The sequence below is a fragment of the Felis catus genome, chromosome B1 (genome assembly GCF_018350175.1).
Source record: "Felis catus isolate Fca126 chromosome B1, F.catus_Fca126_mat1.0, whole genome shotgun sequence".
Taxonomy (NCBI): domain Eukaryota; kingdom Metazoa; phylum Chordata; class Mammalia; order Carnivora; family Felidae; genus Felis; species Felis catus.
Window position 1 is genome coordinate 34256747 of NC_058371.1, and position 24565 is coordinate 34281311.

Here is a 24565-nt window from a genome sequence, read left to right on the forward strand (position 1 = left end):
CTCCACCCAAATGGGGAGAGATGTTCTAAGGTCATTGGTTACCCATCTCTTCCTTGAAAGGGGGATCTAACAAACAGTTAAAGATATTATTAAGGTTATCCTCAGTGCCTCTGTAATAAACCAGGAAGCAGAATGAAACCATCTCCACTTCTAAAACCAATGTTGAGGCACTTACCCAAGTGAAAATTGGCAAATAGACTTTACCTAGATGCCACAGGCACAGACTTGTAACTGTCTCCTAGTACTAACTGATACCTTCATAGGATGGACAGAAGCATTCCCTTGTAGGACAGAAAGAGCTTGAAAGGGTTTCCAGCGTAATACTTAAAAGAAATTATCCCATGATTTGGTCGTCCCCAATCCCTACAGAGTGACAATGGGCCTTCTGTCACAGCCAAAATCACCCAACAATTAGCTCAAGTTCTTGGAATAAGTTATCATTTCCATGCTTCCTGGAGGCCACAATTCTCTGGAAAAGTGAAAAAGGCCAACCATTACCTCAAAAAGAATATAGCCAAACCATGCCAAGAAGCTTCTGAATCATGAATAAGAGTGTTGCCCATTGCCCTCCTTCAGGTCAAAACTGCCCCCAAATACAACCTTCAGCTTAGCCCCTATCAGATGTTGTATGAAAGACCTTTTTCTTACCTCTGACTTTCTAGTTGATACTGAGGTTCAAGAAATAACCAGATACATCATAAACTGGGTCAAGTAAAAAAACAAACAAACAAAACAAACAAACAAACAAACAACCTTACAGAATATGGAAATAAAATCCTCCCAGGTCCCAACCCCCAAAATTTAACCTCCTTATTTCTCCCAGGAGACATGGTCCTTCTCAAGACCTGGAAAGAGGGCTCCCCATAGACCAACTACAACACAAACAGATGGGCCTATACCAGGACTTCCTAAGCACCCTAATCACAGTCAAACTCCAGGGAATAGCCAGCCAGGTTTGCCTAGCTAAGATTAAATCCATTCTATATCAGTCAACACAGAACATGAATCAGGAGAACACCTGTGAGACCCTGGAATCTCTCAAGCTACCATTCCGCAGACAAAGCTAAAAGATAAGTAACATGAATATTTCCACTGGGAATCCTAGTCTTATTATTATTTCTTTCCATGCTACTGTGCCCTTACAGATTGTGTGTGTTGGGGAAAAAAACTCTTCTGTCTTTGCTGGGTATAGCCATGCCCAAATGCTTCTACTCCTTGTCATGTTTTCAGGGTGTCAACTTCTTTGGGGCTCCAAATGGGAAAACAATACTTAGGTCCAGATTACTCCAGACCTCGTTTAGAACACAGGCCTAAACAATTGTTGAGTATGTCACCATCAACCTTCCAGTGAAGTGGGACAAATCCCACTCATGGACAACCAGCCCCATGGGAAGCAATCTGAAATCACCCAATTTACAGAAGACCTAAATGGGGTCCAAATCCTCTCTTAAAAACATTGGCCTGCCCAGTTAATGCATCCATCCACAAATGTCTTCCTGTACAGAATGACAAAGGGTCTTTTGTCACAGCCAAAATTCACTTGTCTGGTATGCCAATTTAGACCCTCAAATGAATGTGCCACAAAATACTTCTTGTCCTCCCTGTGGTCTGCCTAGATGCAACTTTACCGCTAGAGGAGACTGTACCCCAGGCCCTGTCCCAGTCAAATATAGTTCCCCTGATTTCAGTCTACCAAGATGTGATCCCAGACAACTAAGACAGGCCTATGTAGATACTCAGATACAGACAGAAGGAAAATTCTAGAGTTAAATACCAAATTATGGCTGGAACATGACTACCCAGGATGCCATCCAGATGACCGAGATGACGAGGAGAATAATGACTATTGGGATTATAAGGATGGAGGTAAAGTCATATAAGAGAATCCCTTGATCCTCTATAAAAAGTGGATTCCTTAGGCTCATCCAAGCTTGAGCCCCCTAAATCACCAACACCAGGGCTCATATGCCTTGAAAAAGAGCTCATGTTCCTGGGTATGTGCAACAATTAGGGATATGCAGCTCAATGTTAGGATATAAATGACACATCATGAAACTACTGGACAATTCGATATGTCTTTCCCCCACATGAACACACGCAAACATTTACCAATAGCCCATAGGTCATTAAATCCTCAGAAACATCTAAAGCAAGAAAAAGAGAGGGATACCACTAACAGTTCTGGGAGTAGTGGCACCCATAGGAAGCCTCATTGCTTTGACAGGAGAAATGGTCTACGATAGTGTGACAGCCCAAAACATCCCAAGATCTTTGTCCATTACTACCCAACAGTCAGGACAAGATTTCAAACTCTTATGGCAATCGATAGATTCGTTGGCAGCAATGATGATGCACCACAGAATTGCCTCAGATTATTTAATGGCTGGACAAGGAGGAGTACGCAGTTTGTCTCATACTTCTTGCTGTTGTTACAGTAATGTCTCTGGACAGGTAGAAATGGGAGAAACCCAAATCTTGGAACAAGCTACTTGGCTTCACAACTTCAGCAAAGGCCCCATGATTTCTCAGGAAATCCTAGACCCAGCCCAATCTGCTATATATATCATCAGGGAGTCTTACCCAGCATCTTTGCTTACATCCTCCCTCTTCTAGGACCCTTGATTCTCACACTCCTCCTACTGATGTTTTGCCCACACATGTTCCATCTACTGTCAAAGTTGGTCCCTTCCAGGTTACAACAGTTCCACGTTCAGATGATGGTCATGCAAGGGTTTCAAGCCATCTCCACCACGGACCCGTCTGCAGAGATACCCATGAAACCCTGAGGTCAGATGGCCAGAGAATTCTACTCCCATACCAGGCAGGGCCAATGCCCCTAAGTCAGCAGGAAGAAGCTACAGAAGACAGATCTTCCATAGCCCTTCTATAGCCCTTCAGGAATTAAGGGCTGGAATTCTCAGAAGGGGGAAGATGAGGCAGGTAAATAAGGAAATGTTGGGTGACTGTAAGAGGCAAAAGACAGGGAAGAGAGTGAAGCAGATACCTGAGTAAGCCCTGTGATAACAGCTCTGTGCTTTCTCACGGACACAAGCATCATGTTGTTCAAACCCATGGTATGCATGTGCACAAAGACCCAGTTAGCCTGCAAATGGCCAAGAATGATCCCTTCACCCCACCTTTCAGGGGCCAATTGTGTATTTCAAGTATATGGAGAGTATTTGCAAAAACAAAAACAAAAACAAAAAAGTCAGTTTGTGCTTGGCATAGTAACTAGATAGAGCATGCATAATGACGCACATCGTTGTTGGAAGTCCCCGCCCATTCTCACAACCCTGCAAAAATATTCCACCCCTTTATTATAACTGCCCATAAAGATCAGAGCCCTACATCTACCTGGGGCAACTAAGATCCTCTATCTGAGTGTGCCTGGACTCCCCTCCTCTCAAGTATGTATTTCTGCTTTGTAAGAAAGCCTCTTCTGCTCTACTGTACTCTGACTTGCCCTTGAATTCTTTCTCACGGGGAAGTCAAGAACCTGGCACCGGCTGGTGGTTGAGATCTCAGGGCCTGAGAACTCTCCCAGTCTCCAGTATCAAATGCAAATGAAATCGTATAGCCATTTCTGACTCATCTACTACCTGAAGTGACTTCAGCTTGAGGAGGGGCAAGCTCATTTAGGCACTATGTGTACACTTTCAGGGAAGTGGGGTCTGCTTCTTGGAATCCACGACAAGGCAAGGCCTCTTGGGCAAAAGCCTGAGGGTGTTTCTTTTTTTTAATGGATCACCTAGTGGGGCAGCAACACCCCCTTTACATCTTTCCCAGGTGTAAGAGCTGCTAACTGCAGAAATGACGTCAGTCTGGGCTTGTAATGGTGCTGACTGGGGATGGGCACGATCAAATGTTGCTCAGGGTGATGTTTGGCTCTCGCTGGCCACCTTTCATCTGGAGCATCTCGTAGCACTTTACAGGAGAGAGTTAATTACACTTCCTGCAGCTTCGGGCAGGAACATGCATCACAGACTGCGCTGACATCTGTGACTATGTCAGAAGAAATGCTCAAGGACTAATTACTTTACATTTGTATGTATCATCTCCTTTCACACGGGATCTCAATGCAATTTCCCAAGGTAAGTAGAAGAGTTAATTGCTTTGTTCCTGGGAGGTCTATGGCATATCTGGGGCAGGAGGGTCTAGTCACAAATGAGTTCTTCCTGTGTTCCGGTTGACACTGGAATCTTCCAGAGATGAGAACCCAAAGAAGGATGACTAAGAAAAAGATAAAGCAGTCCAAGGATGGCATGTCATGGAACCAAAGAGTGTTATTGCCGGATGGGCATCCAGACATCATCTGCTTTCATCCTGTCCAATATGGCAGCCCTTGACCATGTGGGCCCACTGAGCACTTGAACAATGCCAGCCCAATTGAGACGTGCCATAAGTATAAACTACACACCAGACTTTGAAGAGTTAACACAAAATTAGATGCAAAATGTCTCATTAATAATGTTTACGTTGCTTACCTGTTGAAACAGTAATAATTTGGATACGTGGGGTTAAATAGAATATAAATTTACTTGTTTCTTTTGATTTTTAAAATGTGGCTGATAGAAAATTTTCAATTTCATGTTTCTCATATTGTATTTCTATATGATAATGCTGATCTAGATTACTTCGCTCATTTTAAACATAACTAACTTGACACCTAAAGAGAGGAGGGTCTGATTTGTCTACAATGGGACTGTTCACAGAGCTAGGACTGAAGCCCAAGTTTCCTAACTTCCTTGCTCAATGTATTGTCCATTATACTTCAACAAGCAACTGCCTTGGCTTGTCCAATCCATCTCCTTGTAAGAGTTGACACCATGAAGGTGCTGACAGGTCTTGTGTGCCCTCTCCCATAGTCAGAAACAATACGATTCCCAAGCCACCAAAGTGAAATATACTCTCTAAAAGCAGTGTATCTACTAATCCTAACTCACCTGCTATCTAGTCCCACAGGCTCTGCTTTATCCCAACACGTGCTTCTAAGCAGGTTGCTACCCATGGCCTCTCGAATGTAGAAATTCTAGAGTCAATGTGATCTCCTCTGATGCCCTCTTGCTTGGCCAAACTTACAGTCCAAGAGCTCACCAGCAGTGGTAAAACCAATCACTACCTCAAAAGTCCAATTGTGCATTGTCTCAGCCACCTAAACTTTCCAGAGTAATGTTATAGGAGACAAAGAAAAGGAAGGATTTTCTTCTCTAAAACTCAGTCCACCAGCCTGATATCAAGGGAATTAGCACTTGGGCAATTCTTCTTCGCTACTACTGGATTCTCTTCCTCTGGATGGTCCAAAAGAAAGGAAAGTAACAACTGAGCCAGAGACAGCTATTGACCTGATATTCCTAGATGTCCAAAATTCTTGCCACCTTAGCAACCTCAAGGGTGACCGTATTTACCCAAGTGTGCGGTTGTGACAGTCAGGCTAGTGCGCTCTGCGATCTTCCAGAGGCCTCGGGGGAAATCCTGCGCTGCCTGAAAGGAAACAGCATCATCCTCCTGTCATCATCGAGTGGACTTTGGCAAGGAGTCAGTCTTTACCCTATGTTTCACTGGGAAAAAATTGGAGCACTAGTGTCATTGGAACAACCAACATCATCCATGGCCATCAAGCCCACTCAACCGACAAAAGGAAAGCAGGAAGGAAACGAGTCCACAGGCTGAACCCTCCACCTCTCTGAGCCCCTAGCGTTTACCTTAGAAAAACCCACCGAGTAGGTGAGTGGGTCTTCCACCGTGTAGCTTCCCCTTCGTCCAGTTCCTCTCTTTCTGCCACTTCCAACCCACCCTCGTTTCATCAGTGTCTCCAGGATTTTATTCCTGGCACCACACCTAATGCTTTCACACATTTATCTTCGCTGTCCTCTCATTAAATACTATCAGATGGATTCGCTTTATAGAAACCTCTCACTCAAATCACCCATTGATCCTGAATGCCAGACCTGACATCTGGATCCCCTGACTCCTCGGCCATAGAGTCCTCTCACGCTAAACCACGCCCTGATCCTTCCTTGACTCTGTCCAAACCCGCCCTCCAGGAGAGCTTGTGCATCCATTATTTTCACTCTAATCTGAGCTATCATGAGATATTTTGAAGCAGCTTCCCTTAACTTTGAAATAAAGAGATTCATCCCCACAGACAGGCGAGGGGCACGAGCAGAGGGTAAATAAAAGGTTGGGCTCAGGGTGGGGTTGCACTCAGGGTAGCTTAATGCGGTCAGGGGTGGGGTACGGTGGGGAGGCGGGTCCCTCCCTGAGATGACAGGGGAAGGCCACCGAAGGGGAGGAAGGCCCCTGCATGTCAGCCACGGGGGGCTCTGCAGTGCTGGCCGGAGCACATCATCTCAGGCTACAAGCGTGTGCAGACGCTTGTAGCACAAGTGATACAAGCACGCACAGATTCCTTTGTTTTCATTTGCCACCATGATTTAACAAACAAACAAACCTATACCTTCTGCGCAGTCATCCAAAGACACGACCATTTATGAGTTGAGTTCATGTGTTTTTCCTGCTTCTGCCACATTTCCAATAGTTACTGTTCTCCGTGAGGCGCTGGGCGTGCACCCTTCTCCCAGCGCCCTTGCTGCTGCCTGATGGATCTTGATGAGCACAAGCCTGGATCTGGTGCCCCCCTGACATCCCACAGCCTTGGCAAATGAGTGCTCCGCACCATCCTTGGAGAGAGTTTCTGTTTTCCCCTAGGCAACGGTATAATTGCTGCCTGCAAGTACTCCTCCTTGCAGGAGAAGGGGTTTTGCTCATTTTTCACTGTCAGTGACTTCCTTTGGCTTCTGTTGGATCTTAGTCATGGTACTGGTTTTGCAACAGTCCCCGAACGTCAGGAAGATGGTATCACTACCGTGTGGAATCTTTAAGAAAGAAAGAAAAAGAAGAAGAAGAAGAAGAAGAAGAAGAAGAAGAAGAAGAAGAAAGAAAAAGTCCCACTCAGAAACGTAAAGTAGAACGGTGGTTGCCAGGTGCTGGGGTGGGGGAAACAGGGAAAGATTGGGAAAAGGATACAGATTTCAGTAATAAGATGCGTCAGGTCTGAGGATCTCATGTGTAACATGGTGACTATAACCAAGAACACTGTATTGTATTTTGTATTTGTAATTGAAACACTATTTGTCATTGAAATTGACTCAGAGAGTAGAACCTAATGTTCTCACCAAAATAATAATAATAATAATAATAATAATAATATGTGGGGTGATGGATGTGTTAAATAACTTGAGGGAATTCTGTCACAATGTACATGTACATCAAATCATCATGTTGTAAACTTTAAATATCTTCCAATTTTATTTGTCAATTTTGCCTAAATAAAGCTGGTGGGGTGGGGAGGAGTGGGGAGAGGCAGAGAACATTAGAAAGGGTCTCATCTGACTCCAGTTTGACCTTGGAGAAAGAACTTAATTGGTCCAGGTTTCAAATTGCTCATTGGTCAAATGGGAATAATAACGATAATGACAATTATAAGATGATTTTGGGTGTTCAGGGAGATTATATATGTGAAATCCTCACACATAAACTTTTTTGTATAAGAGTCTTTAGTAAATACCAACTGAACCTCAATCTGAAGTATTCTGAACCTTTCCAACACTGAATTGGTTTGTCTTATGTGAGATACAGGTGTCAAATCATTCTGATTTGTTTTTAAAGATGCTGCTTTTTCACAAAACACACACACACACGCACACACACGCACACACATACACACAATGTTCCCTCATTATCAAAAGGCTCATTATACAGCCTTATAATACTCAAAATGCTTCCTTAAAATTGGTCATATTTTGTCCATCTCCTTCCATCATCACCTCGCCCCCATTTTCTTGAATTCTGTATTTGTTTAAAAGTAACGAGGGGCGCCTGGGTGGCGCAGTCGGTTAAGCGCCCGACTTCAGCCAGGTCACGATCTCGCGGTCCGTGAGTTCGAGCCCCGCGTCGGGCTCTGGGCTGATGGCTCAGAGCCTGGAGCCTGTTTCCGATTCTGTGTCTCCCTCTCTCTCTGCCCCTCCCCCGTTCATGCTCTGTCTCTCTCTGTCCCAAAAATAAATAAATGTTGAAAAAAAAATTAAAAAATAAATAAATAAATAAAAGTAACGAAATGAAGTACTAGGGCTCATTTTCCAAGCTCTGGAATGCCTCTCTAAATTCTCTCACTCGTGTGCTCTTCCTCTCCCTCCCTTTTTCTCCGAGGAATCTGTGAAGTGTGCAGACTTTCATGTGCAAGTCAACAAATGTCTCTGAAAAACAGAAGGGAAGGTGAAGGCTACAGTCTCTCAATGTTCACTAGATGTTCAGAGGAAGGGTGAGGGGAATCCTTCCTGCGTTGCCATGTGCGCTTACCTTTGGAGCTGGAGGAATCTGCTGAGATGAATAGATATGCTTGTTGCGGATGTGTCAAACTTGCTCTGCACGAAAGGGTCGACAGGTCTTCTCAGTTGTGTGAAATCCCAACACATATACTGCCACATGGAAGCCTGAGGGTCTAGAATTGCTCAGGAGAAAGACCATCGCAATGTAGCTTCAAGTTACTACACGTGTCTGGGGGCAGTGAGAGAGGAGACACAGGGCTCACTGAAGGAGTAAGGAGGGTGTTTCTCCTAAAGACATTCCTCTCTCCCCAGTAGGGGGAGAGGGTGAAAGGGCACATCCTCTCTCTGGTGGTGGTAGCACATTATGGAGCTATACTATACTAGCATGAAGTCAACTGGAGACACCCATTGAGAAATCCGGGGATCAGAAAGTGTATGGGACTTCATTCAGTGCTTTGCATGGAGGGTCAGACTACTCAGTATGTCCCTTGTCATCCTGACATTATAAAATTAGACCCTGTTTCCATAATTTGGTTCCTGTTGATAGCACTACTATAAGCACTGGGGTGCATGTGCCCCTCTGAATCAGCGTTTTTGTATCCTGTGGATAAATTCCAAATGGTTAAAGAAGTTGTGGTGTATATATATACAATGGAATATTACTCAGTGTTGAAAAAGAATGAAATCTTACCGTTTGCAACAACATGGATGGAAGTGAAGGTTATGCTAAGCGAAGAAAGTCAGTCAGAGAAAGACAGATATCATATGATTTCACTCATGTGGAATTTGAGAAACTCAACGGATGAGCATAGTAGAAGGGAAGGAAAAGTAAGATAAAAGCAGAGAGGGAGGCTCTTAAATACAGAGAACAAACTGAGGGTTGCTGGAGGGGGGGTAGGGGGATGGGTTAAATGGATGATGGGCATTAAGGAGGGTGCCATATGTAAGAGATGAATCACTGGGTTCTACTCCTGAAGCCAAGAATGCATCGTATGTTAAGTAACTTGGATACAGATTAAAAAGAAAATAAATAAATAAATAAATAAATAAATAAATAAATAATAAAATTAGACCCTGTTTTGATCCAGAGATCCTCTGCTTTCTGAGCCCTGAGAAGCAATGAATGAAAAAGCTAGCCAACAGAAATCATGTTTGTAAACAGAGGTCAAATTGGTTTTGCTTGGAGGGAGGGTTGTGGAGTGAGGTACTGAAAGACTTACCTTTTCTGCCAGAGGAGAATACGGAGTCCTGCCGTCTCTGGGAGACTAGATTGGGGCAGAACAGAAAGGGGAGAGTAACATAAGAGCCTCCAACATATCAGCAGAGGGCCCAAAACAGAGCACAGAGGACAGACAATGGCTGAGAGAGAGGCTGGGTAGCCATGACGGGTCAGGAGAAAAGTCAGAGGAGGAGATGCGCTAGGGGGAAGGGTGGTGCACAGGGAGACCTGCCACCAGGGGGGGCTCCGACTCGCAGACATCCCCCCCACTTCACCCCGCGCTGCCCTGATGTAAACAAAGTTCAGCGCAGATTGGGAAGGTGGCAGGGAGGGGGTAATCCCAGCAGGGTAGGACTTAAGGAGGAAACGATGAGGCACAGAACTTGCTTTGATGGTGTGTGCAGGATTTTCTTATACTGCTTTCTGCATTGCAGTTAGCATTCTGTTTTCCTATTTAGGGTGATTTAAAAAAATAGTTTAGCCTCTTTCCATTCTGCTTCCAGTCCCCTATTCAAATTCTAAATTTAGCCATTCGAGCATCCAGGTAGCCTTTTAATATTTCCTCTATACTAGCATTGAAAGAATCAGTAGTATCAAGCTCTCTTAAACAAATTCAACTTAAAATCTTTCTCTTTTTTACGATCTTTGAATACAAAATAGAGTTGGCTTTATTATCAATGTTGTTTGGCTAGTTATGCTATCACATGTTGGGGGGGCCCACCATCTATGATAATGTTTTCAAGTAAAGAGACATCTACTACGCATATCTACATATTTTTTTTATTGCAGTCAACAGGAACAAACTTTGACCTAATGAAGGAAAAAAGATGTTTATCATATAAACACAGTAAAATTCACAGCATATGAAGGAAGAGCTGAACAGGCCCACATCTAGGAAGATGGGTGGGTAAGTACTATAATTATCTGCTACTCTTGAACATGAGAAATGAAGGAGATATTCCCCCAAATGAAAGCGGTACTTATATTAGAAAATAAAAGAAGTTGGCAGACTAGCACATAGACACAATCTAGTCAAATTCAAAATTTTCCTGATGAGTAGGGATTTTACTCTTTAAAAAGTGCCTTCCTAGGTGATTTAGAAGGAAAACTCAAAGGCCTCATCTCTTAAAGGCCATTTTCCAAGACAATTTTAAATAGCTACCTCTCCTTTTCCTTTGGGCTTTATCTTACCCATATTCATTTTTCCAGAGGCCCAGAAGTCTAGACAGGGCATTTAGAGAAATAAAGGAAAGAAAAGAAGGAAGAAGGAAAGAATACAAAGTATCCCAATTAGAAAAGAAGTAAAACTATTTCTATTCACAGATAGCATGATCTTGTACACTAAGGAATCCACTAGAAACACTATATGAATAAAGAAGTGCAGCAAAACTGTAGGATACAAAATTAATATACAAAAAATCAGTTGTATCTCTGAGCTAACAATAAACAATCCAAAAATATTTTTTAAAAAAAAAATCCCCTATACAATAGAATAAAAAGGAAAACATTTAGGGAAAAAAATAACAAAAGAAATGGAAGTCCTGTACACTAAAAACTATAGATTACTGCTGGAAAAAAAACCTAAAGATCTAAATAAGTGCAAAGGTATCCCATGTTCATGGATCAGAAGATTTAATATTGTTAGGATGGCAATACTGCCCAGACTGATACACAGATTCAATATAAATCTATTAAAATTCCAGCTGCTCCATTGTAGAAAGTGACAAGCAGATCCTAAAATTTATGTGGAAATGCAAGAACCTAGAATAGCCAAAACTGTATTTAAAGATAAGAATAAAGTTGGAAGACTTATGCTTCCTTATTTCAAAAGTTCAAAAGACTTATGCTTCCTGATTTCTAAAGTAACAGTAATCAAGACAGTGTGCTCCTGACATAAAGAAAAACATATAGATCAACAGAATAGAATTGAGAATCCAAAAATAAATATTGACATTAATGGTCAATTTATTTTCATTAAGTATGCCAAAATAATTCAATAGAGAAAGAAAAGTCTTCAACAAATGATGCTGGAATAACTAGATATACAAAAGCAACAAAATGAAGTAGAATGCTTTACCTAAAACCATACAGAAAAATTAACTCAAAATAAGTCATAAACCTGAATGTAGGAACTAAAACTATAAAACTTTTAGAAGAAAGCTTGGGAGTAAATCTTCATGACCTTGAATCAGGCAATGGTTTCTTAGAAGACAGAACACCAAAAACACAAGAAATAAAAAGAAAATAAATTAACAAATTTAACCTAATCAAAATTAAAAACCTTTGTGCTGCAAATGATACCATCAAGAAAGTGAAAAGACAATCCACTCGGGATTGGAGATGGGAAAAAAAACATTTGTAAATCAATATATCTGGTAAGGGACTTATTTCCAGAATATATAACAAACCTTTACTACTCATTAATAAAATGACAAACCAATTAAAAGAGGCATATAAGATCTGAATAGACTCCAAAGAAGATACAAGAATGGCCAATGAACATATGAAAAGATGTTCAAAGCAAAACATAAGTTAGCCATTAGGCAAATGTAAAACAAAATCCCAAGAGAGAGCACTTCATACTCACTGGGATAACTGTTATCAAAAAGACAAGGGCGTCTGGGTGGCTCAGTAAAGTCCAACTCAATTTCAGCTCAGGTATTGATCTCACAGTTCCTGGGATCGAGCCCCATGTCAGGCTCCATATGGAGCCTGCTTAAGATTCCCTCTCTCTCTGTCTCTCTCTCTCTCTCTCTCTCAAAAAAAAAAAAAAAGACAAATCATAACAAGTATTGTCAGGGACATGGAGAAATTAGAAACCTCATCTGTGGCTGATAAGAATGCAAAATAGTACAGCCACTTCAAGAAACAGCTTGGTGGTTTCTTAAAATGTTAACACAAAGTTACCATATGACTCCACATTTCCACTCCAAGATATATTCACAAGAAAACTAAAAACATATGTCCACAACAAAAAAATTTGTACATGAATGTTCATAACAGATTTGTTCATAGCCAAAAAGTAGAAGCAATCCAGATACCTATCAATTGATGAGTGGAATAGATAAGCCGTGGTATGTCCACATAATGAAATGTCATTCAGGAACAAATATCAAGTGAAGATACACGCTACAGCATGGATGAACCATGAAAACGTTATGGTAAGTGAAAGAAACCAGTTTTTTTTAAAAAACCACATATTGTATGGTTTTCTTTCTATGAAACATCCAGAATCGACATAGAACACAGAGTAGATTTGGGGTTACCTAGGCCTAATAGAGATAGAGAAAAGCAAGAAATGACTACAATGGATAGATGTTTCCTTTTGGGGGTGATGAAAATGCTCTAAGTTTAAATGTGGATGTATGAGTCTGTTGGGGCTGCTGTAACAAAATACACAGCCAGGGGGGCAACAGATATTCATTTGCTTGCAGTTCTGAAGGCTGGAAGTCCAAATTCAAGGTGTCAGCAGGTTTGGCTTATTCTGAGGACTTTCTTTGGCCTCTGTGTCTTCCTTCATTGCCCCCTCAGTCTGTGGGTTGTCTGTGTTCTAATTTCCTCTTCCTATAAGGACACCAGTCATATTGGATTAGGGCTCATCCATATGAACTCATTTTATCTTAATTAGCTATCTAAAGCCACAGTCACTGAGGTTGAGACTTCAACATATGAGTTTTAGGGGTACACAATTCAGTCCCTAATGGCAATAATGGTTGCATGACTTTTAAAAAAATTTTTTTTAATTTTTATTTATTTTTGAGAGAAAGAGACAGAGTGTGAGCAGGCGAGGGGCAGAGAGAGAGAGGGAGACACAGAATCTGAAGCAGGCTTCCGGCTCTGAGCTGTCAGCACAGAGCCTGACGTGGGGCTTGAACCCACAAACTGTGGGATCGTGACCTGAGCCAAAGTCAAATGCTTCACCGACTGAACCACCCTGGTGCCTCAATGACTTTTTGAATATACTAAAACCCACTGAGTTGTCTAATTCAAATTGGGTAGATTTTAATGGCTTTGTGAATTATATCTCAATAAGTCTTTTGTTTAAAAAGGAAAATGAGGAGGCATTTAAAATTTTCAGGAAGGAAAGTAAAATGATCCTATCTGTTTTATGCTAAATTTTCTGGAAGCCACCTCTCCAATAAAAGTACAAGAAGACAAAATAGGAACTACAGAGATTATTGCAAAAATCCAGGTTGAATGTCCTGGGAGTCTTAACCAAAGTCTTAACTTTAGTTTTCACTAAAATGAGAAAGAAGGAAGAACACAAGGGTGAATCTGCCTGGTTAAATACAACCGCTACCAGAAAACATCTCTACAGGCAGGCCACAGGCTGACTCCATGGACAGGCTGCACATACAACCGGGGTGGTGTGAACGATTCTGAGAAGCCTCCAGGAGCCCTAAAGACCTGTTCAATATCAGTGCCTGAAACCTCCATAGTGCTTTGTTTTAAATTGTGCATGAAGCTTTGAATGAAATCAACTCTTCACTTCTGTGTTACTCAAAAGGAGCGGTGCGTTAAACCATTACCATTCACTAACGTACTTAGCACAGATGATTCTGAAGAATCTGTTGGTCACTTGACTAGCTCTGAGGCAGGACAGTCTTGCAGGTACTGGTGAGGGGAGGGCAAGAGTGACTAGTGCAGAGCATATATGATGAATGGCTTACGACAGACTCCCTATGTGGACACTGGAAGGGGAAAGGGACAGACAACTCAGGGAGAACAGGAAAGGGCAAAGGGCACAAGGAATCACGTTTCCTGTACTGTGCCGGGAAATTGATGCAACTTTGATTTAACAAGGAAGGGGCTTTTATTTGTTTATTTTCCATTGTTTTTTGTTTGGAATTTGGTTTTCTAATATATTTCCATATAGCGCACACATGCACACACACAATCACTAACACACACATGCACACACACAATCACTCCAAGAAAACCTGAAGAAGCACATTTGTCTTCTGGGCCCCTAGCGTTCCCTTTCCACTGCCCCTTCTCTCCTCTAGCAAGAGCTTGGTCCCCTCCGATCTTCTCTTCCTTCTCCCTCTCACCATCTACTTTTTAAGAAAATTGGATTCCAATCACTTAAAGAGAGAATTCAGTCCAGGGAAACAGAGATTCAACACCTGAAGATCTCAATATTGGCCAGCAGCCCCATCACTAACCAAGTATATAACCTTGGGACTCTCTTCTAGCTGTGACCCTCAGTTTTCTCATCCATAAAATGACTGTAACAACATCACTTGCTTCACGGGGTTGTTATGAAGTTCTAATGAAATCAGAGGTAAGTTGGGACTACATCAAAATAAAAGCTTCTGCACAGCAAAGGCAACTATCAACAAAACCAAAAGGCAACCTACGGAATGGGAGAAGATATTTGCAAATGACATATCTGATAAAGGGTTAGTGTCCAAAATACACACAGATGGCCCCAGACCCATGAAAAGGTGCTCAATATCACTGATCATCAGGGAAAGTGCAAATCAAAACCACAACGAGATATCACCTCACACCTGGCAGAATGGCTAAAATCAAAAACACAAGAAAAAACAAGCATTGGCGAGGATGTGGAGAAAAAGGGACGCTATGCACTCTTGGTAGGAATACAAACTGGTGCAGCCCACTATGGGAAATAGAATGGAAGTTGCTCAAAAAGTTAAAAAAAGAATCACCACGTGATCCGGTTATTCCACTACTGGGTCTTTACCCAAAGAATATGAAAACACTAATTTGAAAGACATATGCACCCCTGAGTTTATTGCAGCATGATTTACAATAGCCAGACTACGAGGGCAACCCAGTATCCATCGATAGATGAATGGATAAAGATGTGATATTACGCAGCCATAAAAATGAATGAAATCTGGCCATTTGCAGCAACATGGATGGAGCTAGAAAATATAATGCTAAGTGAAATAAGTCAGTCAGAGAAAGACAAATACCATACGATTTCACTCATACGTGGGATTTAAGAAACAAAACAAATGAACAAAGGAAAGGAATAAAAAGAGAGATAAACCAAAAAAAAAAAAAAACAGACTCTTAACTATAGAGAACAAACAGAGGCTTACCAGAGGGGAGGTGGGTGGGGGATGGGTGAAATAGATGAAGGGGATTAAAAAATACACTTCTCATGATGAGCACTGAATAACATATAGAATTACTGAATCATTACATTGTACACCTGAAATTAATATAATGCTGTATGTTAACCACACTGGAATTAAAATTAAAAATGAAGAAGGAAGGAAGGAAGGAAGGAAGGAAGGAAGGAAGGAAGGAAGGAAAGAAGGAAGGAAGGAAAGAAAGAAGGGAGGGAGGGAAAGAAATCAGAAATATGACAGTACATGCAAGGCTCTAAACAAATATGAGTCAGTATTATTTGTCCCTAGGACATTACCGCCTGAACACCTTAACGATTTTGTGGCCTGGCAGTTTAGCCTGAAACAGGAAGTACAAGACTATTTGGGATGAGAGCAGGAAGTTTCCTAGACTCCACGTGTAGTCAAGTGCCTCCGTTTTGCCTATATAAGACACACACACACACACACACACACACACACACGGGAGTGTTGAATCCCTGAAACTACTCCAAACTTTCTATTTAGGCCTCAAAGGGTGCATTTTCATACCATTCTGGCTGAACTCAGAAGTGGAAAATTCCCAGAAAGTCCTCCCCACAGCTGTCCAATTTCGGGTTCGATAAGCTGAAGAGACCACAAGGACCGGTGTTTCATTTGTTTTGCACCATCTGGTGGACTGCGCCTGGAGGTACAGCGTCCGTTCTGGAATTGCCACACAGCTGCAGAACGTGTCTGTCACTGCCCCGGGGTCGGAGGGAAAGGAAGGATGAGGCCCCCGGTGGCTGCAGTCTCGTCGGCATCAATGAGAAAAGAGGTTCTACAGAAGGCAACAGAACAGACTCCCCGCTCATCTTTCTTGAACAATATGTAACGACCTACAAGTAGCTGAAGCGGCCCCTCCTACCCTCACACCCCTAAAAGGCTGGCTGGCGTCTCCTTCATAGATGACGGTGCTTACCCTGGTTCTTCTTACCAGAGTGTAAGCCTCCTGAGGGGAGCACTACGTCTTAATTGTTTCTGCACCTTCTCCTTCCCCTTCCATTCCTGCCTCTACACACACGCACAAACAGACACACCCAAACGAGACTGAGGACAGGACTCGGTCACACTGACTCGAGCAGACAAGGGCCTTAAAAGAGAATTGGCTTTTAAATGAGGCTCTATATGCCGCCTGACGCTGTGCAACATTGGAGCGTGTCTTCATTCCCCTTCCTCCCTCCCCACCCCCAGGGAAATGGGGACACTGACACTCAGTGATAACCCAACGAGGTCATAGATGTACATCTAAGCAACTCGTTTTAAAAATTCTTTTTAACGTGTATTTATTTTTGAGAGAGATAGAGAGACAGAGCGTGAGCAGGGGAGGGGCAGAGAGAGAGGGAGACCCAGGATCGGAAGCAGGCTCCAGGCTCCGAGCTGTCAGCGCAGAGCCCGACGCGGGGCTCGAACTCACAAACCACGAGACCGTGACCTGAGCCAAAGTCCGACGCTCAACCGACTGAGCCACCCAGGTGCCCCGCAACAAGTTTCATTCAGAATCCAACTGGTCTATCAGCAGACATTTACTGAGGATATACTTTATGTCGAGTATTATGTGACATGCTTAGGGCAAACGGGTAGGAGGGAAAGGGAAAGTATTGTGTGAGCCTTTTGCTCATGCCTTCAGAGAGCTCACGAGCCCCCTAGGAATCGAGACATGCTCACAGTACCTAAGAACTGTGAATAATGAATGGGCTACTTGGCCATAACTGCCACACCAGAGAAGAGACTAGGGTGATCACTGAAGAACTCACGGAGACTCAGTGTAGACGCAGGTCTACAGTCACCCCGATAGCCTATCTGAAAAACACCGCTGAGCATAGCACCTGTCAGAGCGGCCCGAGGCTTCCTAGTGGACTTGATAATGCGGCCTCTGGACAAATCAAGGTTCTTGCAGGCCTTTCCCCTGCGTGATTGCCTTCCCCTCTCATCTCTACCTTTTCAAGTTCTAGTCATTCCTCTGGCCCTACTTTCCACCCTACTTCAGGCTCACTGATGTCCTCCTCTCTAAGTGCATAAGATATACCTGAGAGTCTGTATTACGTGACAAAGCACACAGTGGTCAGCTCATATTTTCAGACACCTCATACGTATGTGCCTCATCTCCTCAACTAGATCATCAGTTTGGTAAGGGAGGAGTGAAGCTGTCTCTTTGGCAGCCCCACGGCACCCAGAAGAGGGCTGAACAGACAGGATGGATTCAGCACAGCTGAGTCTGGAGAGCCAGCTCTCTGGGCCTCCAGCAGAGACAGGGGGCGCCCCCTGCTGGCTGGGGAAGCGACGGCAGCCAGGCTCCTGGGCGGTGACTTCAGAAGTCGGCCAAGGAAGTCAAAGAGGAGGTCCTCCCAGCTCTGCTAAGGCTAAGTGCAGCCCCTGCTAAGAGGCCATGAGTCTGACCTTCCTCATTAATACACCTGCCCTCCTCCATGCCGCATGCTTTCAGTGGTTTGTTTTTTTTTTTCTCCTTCAAGGCAAGCCTTAATATCCCCTTGAACTGGTTGGTGTTCACCAGGACCCCAACAGAAGAGGAGACATCACGGGTTGGTTTGCCTTAGGCTTACCCTGAGATGCAGAGCTTCAAACAGAGTTTCTGTGGCACTCTCTTAAGGGCACTCTCCCAAAATACGTTTCACAAAATAGTGGTTTTGCTGGAATATTAAGACCCAAAAGGTAGTTGCCAGTCAAATATGTTTAGAAACACCGAGTTAAAAGAATTGAGACAGAATTTTGTGTTTTGTCGTGTTTTATTTTCCTGCAGAAAGTTCCAGAGCTCTCAACGGGCAGTATAAGTCTCCAAGAGGAGGCTGGAGCACATCGCTCCAAATGTACTTGGCCCGGGAATGGTTTTTCCAAGATTGCTTCCCACAGAACACTTTAGGAAATGCTGTTTAGGGCTTTCCTTCCAACCTTCTTGAAAATTGCCCACAAGGGCTTCAGAGCTACTTCTCCCAGGCATTTTGTCTTTTCGAAATTGTGATAAAGATATTGATACACACCGATAAAATAAATCTCCCTGAATACCGAAGTAAGACATTCATGACAGAAAATTTGGAGAATGAAGAAACACACAAATAAGAAAATCTGAAACCATGGCAAAGTGAGCAGCACTCCAGTCCTGCAAGTATTTTCTCTCGAAAACGAGTTAATCCTGCAGACTTTCTGCCACTCCAAGGGGCCTTCCCAGATAAAATTGCCTTTTTGTCCCACCCAGCACCGTTGAACTTCCTCCTCCATTTCGCCTATTGAATCCTGCTGAGTGACGATCCCTTGCCTCCTGTGTAACACCAACATGCTCTAGTCCTCACCAAAATCAACACCCTCAGAAATAGTAGCAAATATAAAATCTGAATAGGCTCTGTCAACGTGGAGAAATCACCAACCGGCTGGAGGAGAGCCCCAGAGCTCATGGTGAGGGTTGTCACGCTTTACCACATACTTCCAAGTTATCCAATTCATATTTAAGGGAGCTGAATCACAGAAGCCAAAAGATTTCTGGTCGGAGGAGACCAAGGGGATAGAGAAGGGGGATCTGAGTTTTGTTTTCCTTGTGGCAAAATAAAGAGACTGGATTACCCAATATCTAAAGTCACCTCCAAAGTGAGCAGTTACCATTGCTAAATTATTAGCCCAAAGCTATTATCCTGGTAACTGCCTAAGAAAAAGTAGCACCAATGGTAAAGAAGGCTGAATCTACCCTGTATCTCAAAGCAACTTAATTCTCTCTCCTTTCCTTCTTCTTATGTGCTTCACCCAGTTGAAATCGTATTTCCAAGGAAACCATTTAGGGGATAAAGAAGTTCCCAAAGGACAACACACAAGCACACTGGAGAGTCTATAAGAGGAAAAACATACCTAGCTGCCCTACTTTGCTTGGAACCAGCTTCCCTGTCCCACCCCCCTACCCTCCGGCCCATGTTTGCCACTATTCCAGACTGCTTCCCACTGGGATTTTCCACTGATCATGTGATAACATTTAGGCCAAGTGGTAATAAAAATATTAAATGAAGTAATATGTAACTGCTAAGAAAGAAATCAGTGATTGTTATTTTAAGTATATGTGTTTTAGGGGTTTTTTTTAATTTATTTATTTTAAGAGAGAGAGAGAGAGAGAGAACATGTGCATGAGCAGAGGAGGGACAGAGAAAGAGAGAGAGAGAGAATCCCAAGCAGGCTCTATGTTGTCTGCACACAACTAGAGTCCAATGCTGGGTTCCATCTCATGAGCCATGAGATCATGACCTGAGCCGAAACCACGAGTCGGACGCTTAACTGACTGAGCCACCCAGGAGCCCCTAAATATATGTTTTTAAGACACTATAGGGGCACCTGGGTGGCTCAGTCGGTTGAGCGTCCGACTTCGGCTCAGGTCATGATCTCGCGGTCTGTGAGTTCGAGCCCCGCGTCGGGCTCTGGGTTGACAGCTCAGAGCCTGGAGTCTGCTTCCGATTCAGGGTCTCCCTCTCTCTCTGCCCCTCCCCCGTTCATGCTCTGTCTCTCTCTGTCTCAAAAATAAATAAAAACGTTAAAAAAAATTTTAAAAAAAGACACCATAATATTCTAAGACCTGGAAGTCAAACAAAAGAGAAAACGCAGCGGTCGTGTTTGGCTTTAGTAACAAGATGACTTTAGCTACCAGGTAGCACATCCCTGCAAAGAGCCCTGTGGATGTCACTCTAGAAAGGCAGCTGCCTGTCCGTTATAGCAATGTCCGTGTAGCAATGTCGCTACACAATTCCTTAACATATCCACCCCCGGGATTGGTCCACTTGCTTTGGAAATGTCTCTCAATCAGCTATCCTTTTACCCCGTCGTGGTCAACAAACACAAGTTCAGTGGAACTGCTGCGATCCCAGCCCCCATGGGGCTGCCTGCCTTCAGCCTTCCTCTAGCCTGTCGAGGGCCATCAAATTAACTGTCTTAATTGGCCACTTTGATCTTTGACCATCTTCCTCCCCCGCTTAAAATCCCGCTCAGTGTCCCACTAGGTATGGAATTCAGTCCAAACTTTGGCCTCGCACATGCTGCTCTCTACAATCTCCTGTTCCAGTCTCCCCCTCTTCCCTTTCACTGCCGCCATAGGCTTGACCCAACCAAAACCCAGAAGGCAAGGCGGCCCGGTGATGTAGCCTCTTCCCACAGCCTCTTGTGGCCCAGAGCAGCTGGGAAAGGAGAGGGACTGGATGCAGAAAACAGAGAGGCATCAACACAGCCACAAACGTCACTTTTCCTTTTTCCTTTTTTTCGGTCTTTTTTTTTTTTCCCGGCGAAAATGTCACTTTTTAAATGTAGAAACGCAGAAAATCGCACCCAAGGTACCCGAAAAAAATAAAGAGGTAATATTCTTAGTCTTGGGGTCGGCCTTCCTAAAGTGGCAGAGTTTGGGCTGGACCCCAGGCAGTTTGTCTCCAGAGCATGTGCTTTACATATTTGTGTACAGAAATATATACAAATGAAAACAAAAGATCTTAAAAGGTTAAAACATCAATAAGTATGTGGTAAAAATCCAAAACCTATTTAATTTTAGTAATAAATTGAAACGCATCTGTGACAGTATTGTAAACTATCATATTGGCAAAGTTGTTTTTTTTTTTTTAATTTTTTTTCAACGTTTATTTATTTTTAGGACAGGGAGAGACAGAGCATGAACAGGGGAGGGGCAGAGAGAGAGGGAGACACAGAATCGGAAACAGGCTCCAGGCTCCAAGCCATCAGCCCAGAGCCTGACGCGGGGCTCGAACTCACGGACCGCGAGATCGTGACCTGGCTGAAGTCGGACGCTTAACCGACTGCGCCACCCAGGCGCCCCGGCAAAGTTTTAATATAATCCATCACCCTACTATTGTCCTATTGACTATGAGTCAATGGACAGAAGCATACACTAATATAACTTTCTTAGAGTCGTTTGGGCAACAAATATCAACATCCTTAAATTTTTTGCACCCTTAGACTTTGATCCTAACGAATAAATTACGAATGTGCACAAAGATGTATCAACAAAGATGTTTAGGACAGAAGAGCCTAAAAATGACCAAGTACTTGGATATAAATTAAATCTCCCTAAAAAGAAAATGGTTCAATTATGATATAACTATATAACAAAATACGAGGCAACCATAAATTGCCATGATATTCTAAAAGATTGCTTTGCCATGCAAAGATATTCAAACATACAGTTAAAAGAAAAAGAAAATTAAAAAATGTTGTGAGTAGGGCAATACTGCTTATGTTAAAATATGCATTTTAAAAGGCTAAAGAATAATATAGAATGTTATCAGTGGATATCTTGGAGTGACAAGATTTGAGTGGTTTTTATGCATTTCTTTCTTGCTTATCTATACTTTTCAAATTTTCTGCATGAAATACTTTTGTAATAAGAAAAGCACAATAAAAACATTATAAATTAATAGAAAATTGCTTCTGTTCTATGCAGAGTGATTTTGCACAATGATTCCAAGCTGCTTAATGATGCCATCCAGGCTGTGTATTGTATGATTCCGGTAGGCATATTCTCTGGGCAGTCGGGCTTTATTTCCAAATAAAATGTAAAATAATAATCTTATATTTCAAAATAATTTTTCCAAGTACAGGAAAGGGGCAACACGCAGTGTAAGGGACTTCATCGTGTCAAAATCGGGCGGCATGAAGACAAGGACACTGACCTCTTCATTCGCCCTCTTGGGCTGCAACCTTTACACCAAGCTGCTTTGTACCAAAACTTCCAATGCCTGCAAATCCCTTTGTGAAACTACACCATAGAAAGAAAGAAAGAAAGAGCCCTTGTCTAGCAGCTAAAGGCAATCTGCCAATTTATTTCCATCCTTCATCTAATTGTCATTTGGCCAGCTAAGTGCAAAAGGTAACCAGAGACAGGGAAGAAGGCTACTTGCTGATAAGAATGATAGATAAGTAAATAAAACATTCATAAGAGTCAGTTCTCTATGTCTCAGACCCATTTTATGTGACTCTCAGTGAACGTTCAAAGAATCAATGTCACGTGGGAAAAAAAATGGACCCTGGGACAAGATAATGACACAGGATGCAGATACGCACATGGTAAAATTTTTTAACATCTATTCATTTTTGAGAGACAGAACATGAGTGGGGGAGGGGCAGACAGAGAACCTGAATGAAGCAGGCTCCAGGCTCTGAGCTGTCCTCACGGAGCGCAATGCGGGGCTCGAACCCGTGAACAATGAGATCGTGACCTGAGCCGAAGTCGGACCTACGGGGCCACCCAGGCGCCCCAGATACGCATATTGTAAAACATGGAATATGATATGAGGAGAAAATACCTGGAGGAGGGCTGCTCCTTGACGAGAGCCTTCCAGTCCTTCTGGAAGGAACGTTGTCCCGTGCTATTTGGAAATACCGCCCAGGTGAAGCTGACCACACTGGGTGTCGAATACTTGCACTGTGTCCCTACTGTGACATACACGGAAGAATGGATATATATTCACTTTACTTGTGCATTCGGTCCGGTATTTGATAAGTAGCCGGCCCTCGACGTACCTATGTTAAATAGATACCTCTCCGAAATGTGAAAAAAGATCATTTGAAGCTAAGAAAATGACTCCTTCTTTTTGGTGTTCAAGTGCTATACGCTCCAGTAGAGGTCAGTCTCTCACAATCGATTCAAGGACATGGAGAAGCCCCTCCCTCCCGACCTTATCACCCTCAAAATCCTCCCTTTCTAGTTGATGGTACAGTAGAAAGAATCCCACCAATTAAAGTCATTACATGATGGCTGAGGGCAAGTTATTTAAACTTTCTAAACTGCAGCGTCTTTATCTGTAAAACGGAGGAGAAGAAGGGGGCAGCGTTTTATAAGTGAAGTTATGTAACAGAATCCAGCACAGCATCAGGCACAAAACGCATGCTGGTGAATGCGGTTTCCTGCCTTTTTCTTTCCTCATTAAAAATCTCTCCATTCCTTCTTCGGAGATAAGGCTCACGGGCTTGACTTCACACTGAGCTATCAATCACCAATCGTAGATCCTTTCTTTTTTTTTTATTTTTTTTTTATTTTTTTTCAACGTTTTTTATTTATTTTGGGACAGAGAGAGACAGAGCATGAACGGGGGAGGGGCAGAGAGAGAGGGAGACACAGAATCGGAAACAGGCTCTAGGCTCCGAGCCATCAGCCCAGAGCCTGACACGGGGCTCGAACTCACGGACCGCGAGATCGTGACCTGACTGAAGTCGGACGCTCAACCGACTGCGCCACCCAGGCGCCCCCGTAGACCCTTTCTTAAGACCCGCTTCTAAAAGGAAGGGAGAAGTGGGTGCCAGCAGGAGACAGAAGACAAAGACGGAGAAACTATGGAGGGGCTAGAACGGCCTAGAAAGAAAACAGTGGACTGAAAGCTAAGGTGGCAACGTCACCTAGTATTAGTTCTCAGAACACCAAAATTGGGTGAGAACATTCACATTTTTAGGAGCTAGACACACATACTAAAGTCTAGCGATTCTATAAAATAACCTTCAGGTCAAAATCACAAAAGACATTAGAGGACAGGTGTTGGGAGCCCCAGGCCCTTGCCCCCAACCACCCCCTCCACATCCTGCAGGAGCGGAAGAGCATACTCATTAACAGCGACGAACATGGGCACATGGTTCTAGCTCCCATCCTGCCGTGGAAGTTGGCAGACCCGAGACAAATTGGCCTCGTTTCTCACCTCCGTAAATTGGGGACAACAATGACTTACTCACGAATTGCCGAACAGGTAAATAGGATAATAGACATAGCACATTTAGCATGATGCCTGGCAATTTAGGTCCTCAAAAATTGGGAATGTCTATTAACTAGCTGTGCGGTTCTAGAAAGGCACCTTGTTGCTGGACATTAGTTTCCTCATCGCTAGAAGGGGGAGAAAGGGATTAAGAGAGGACTTCTAGGG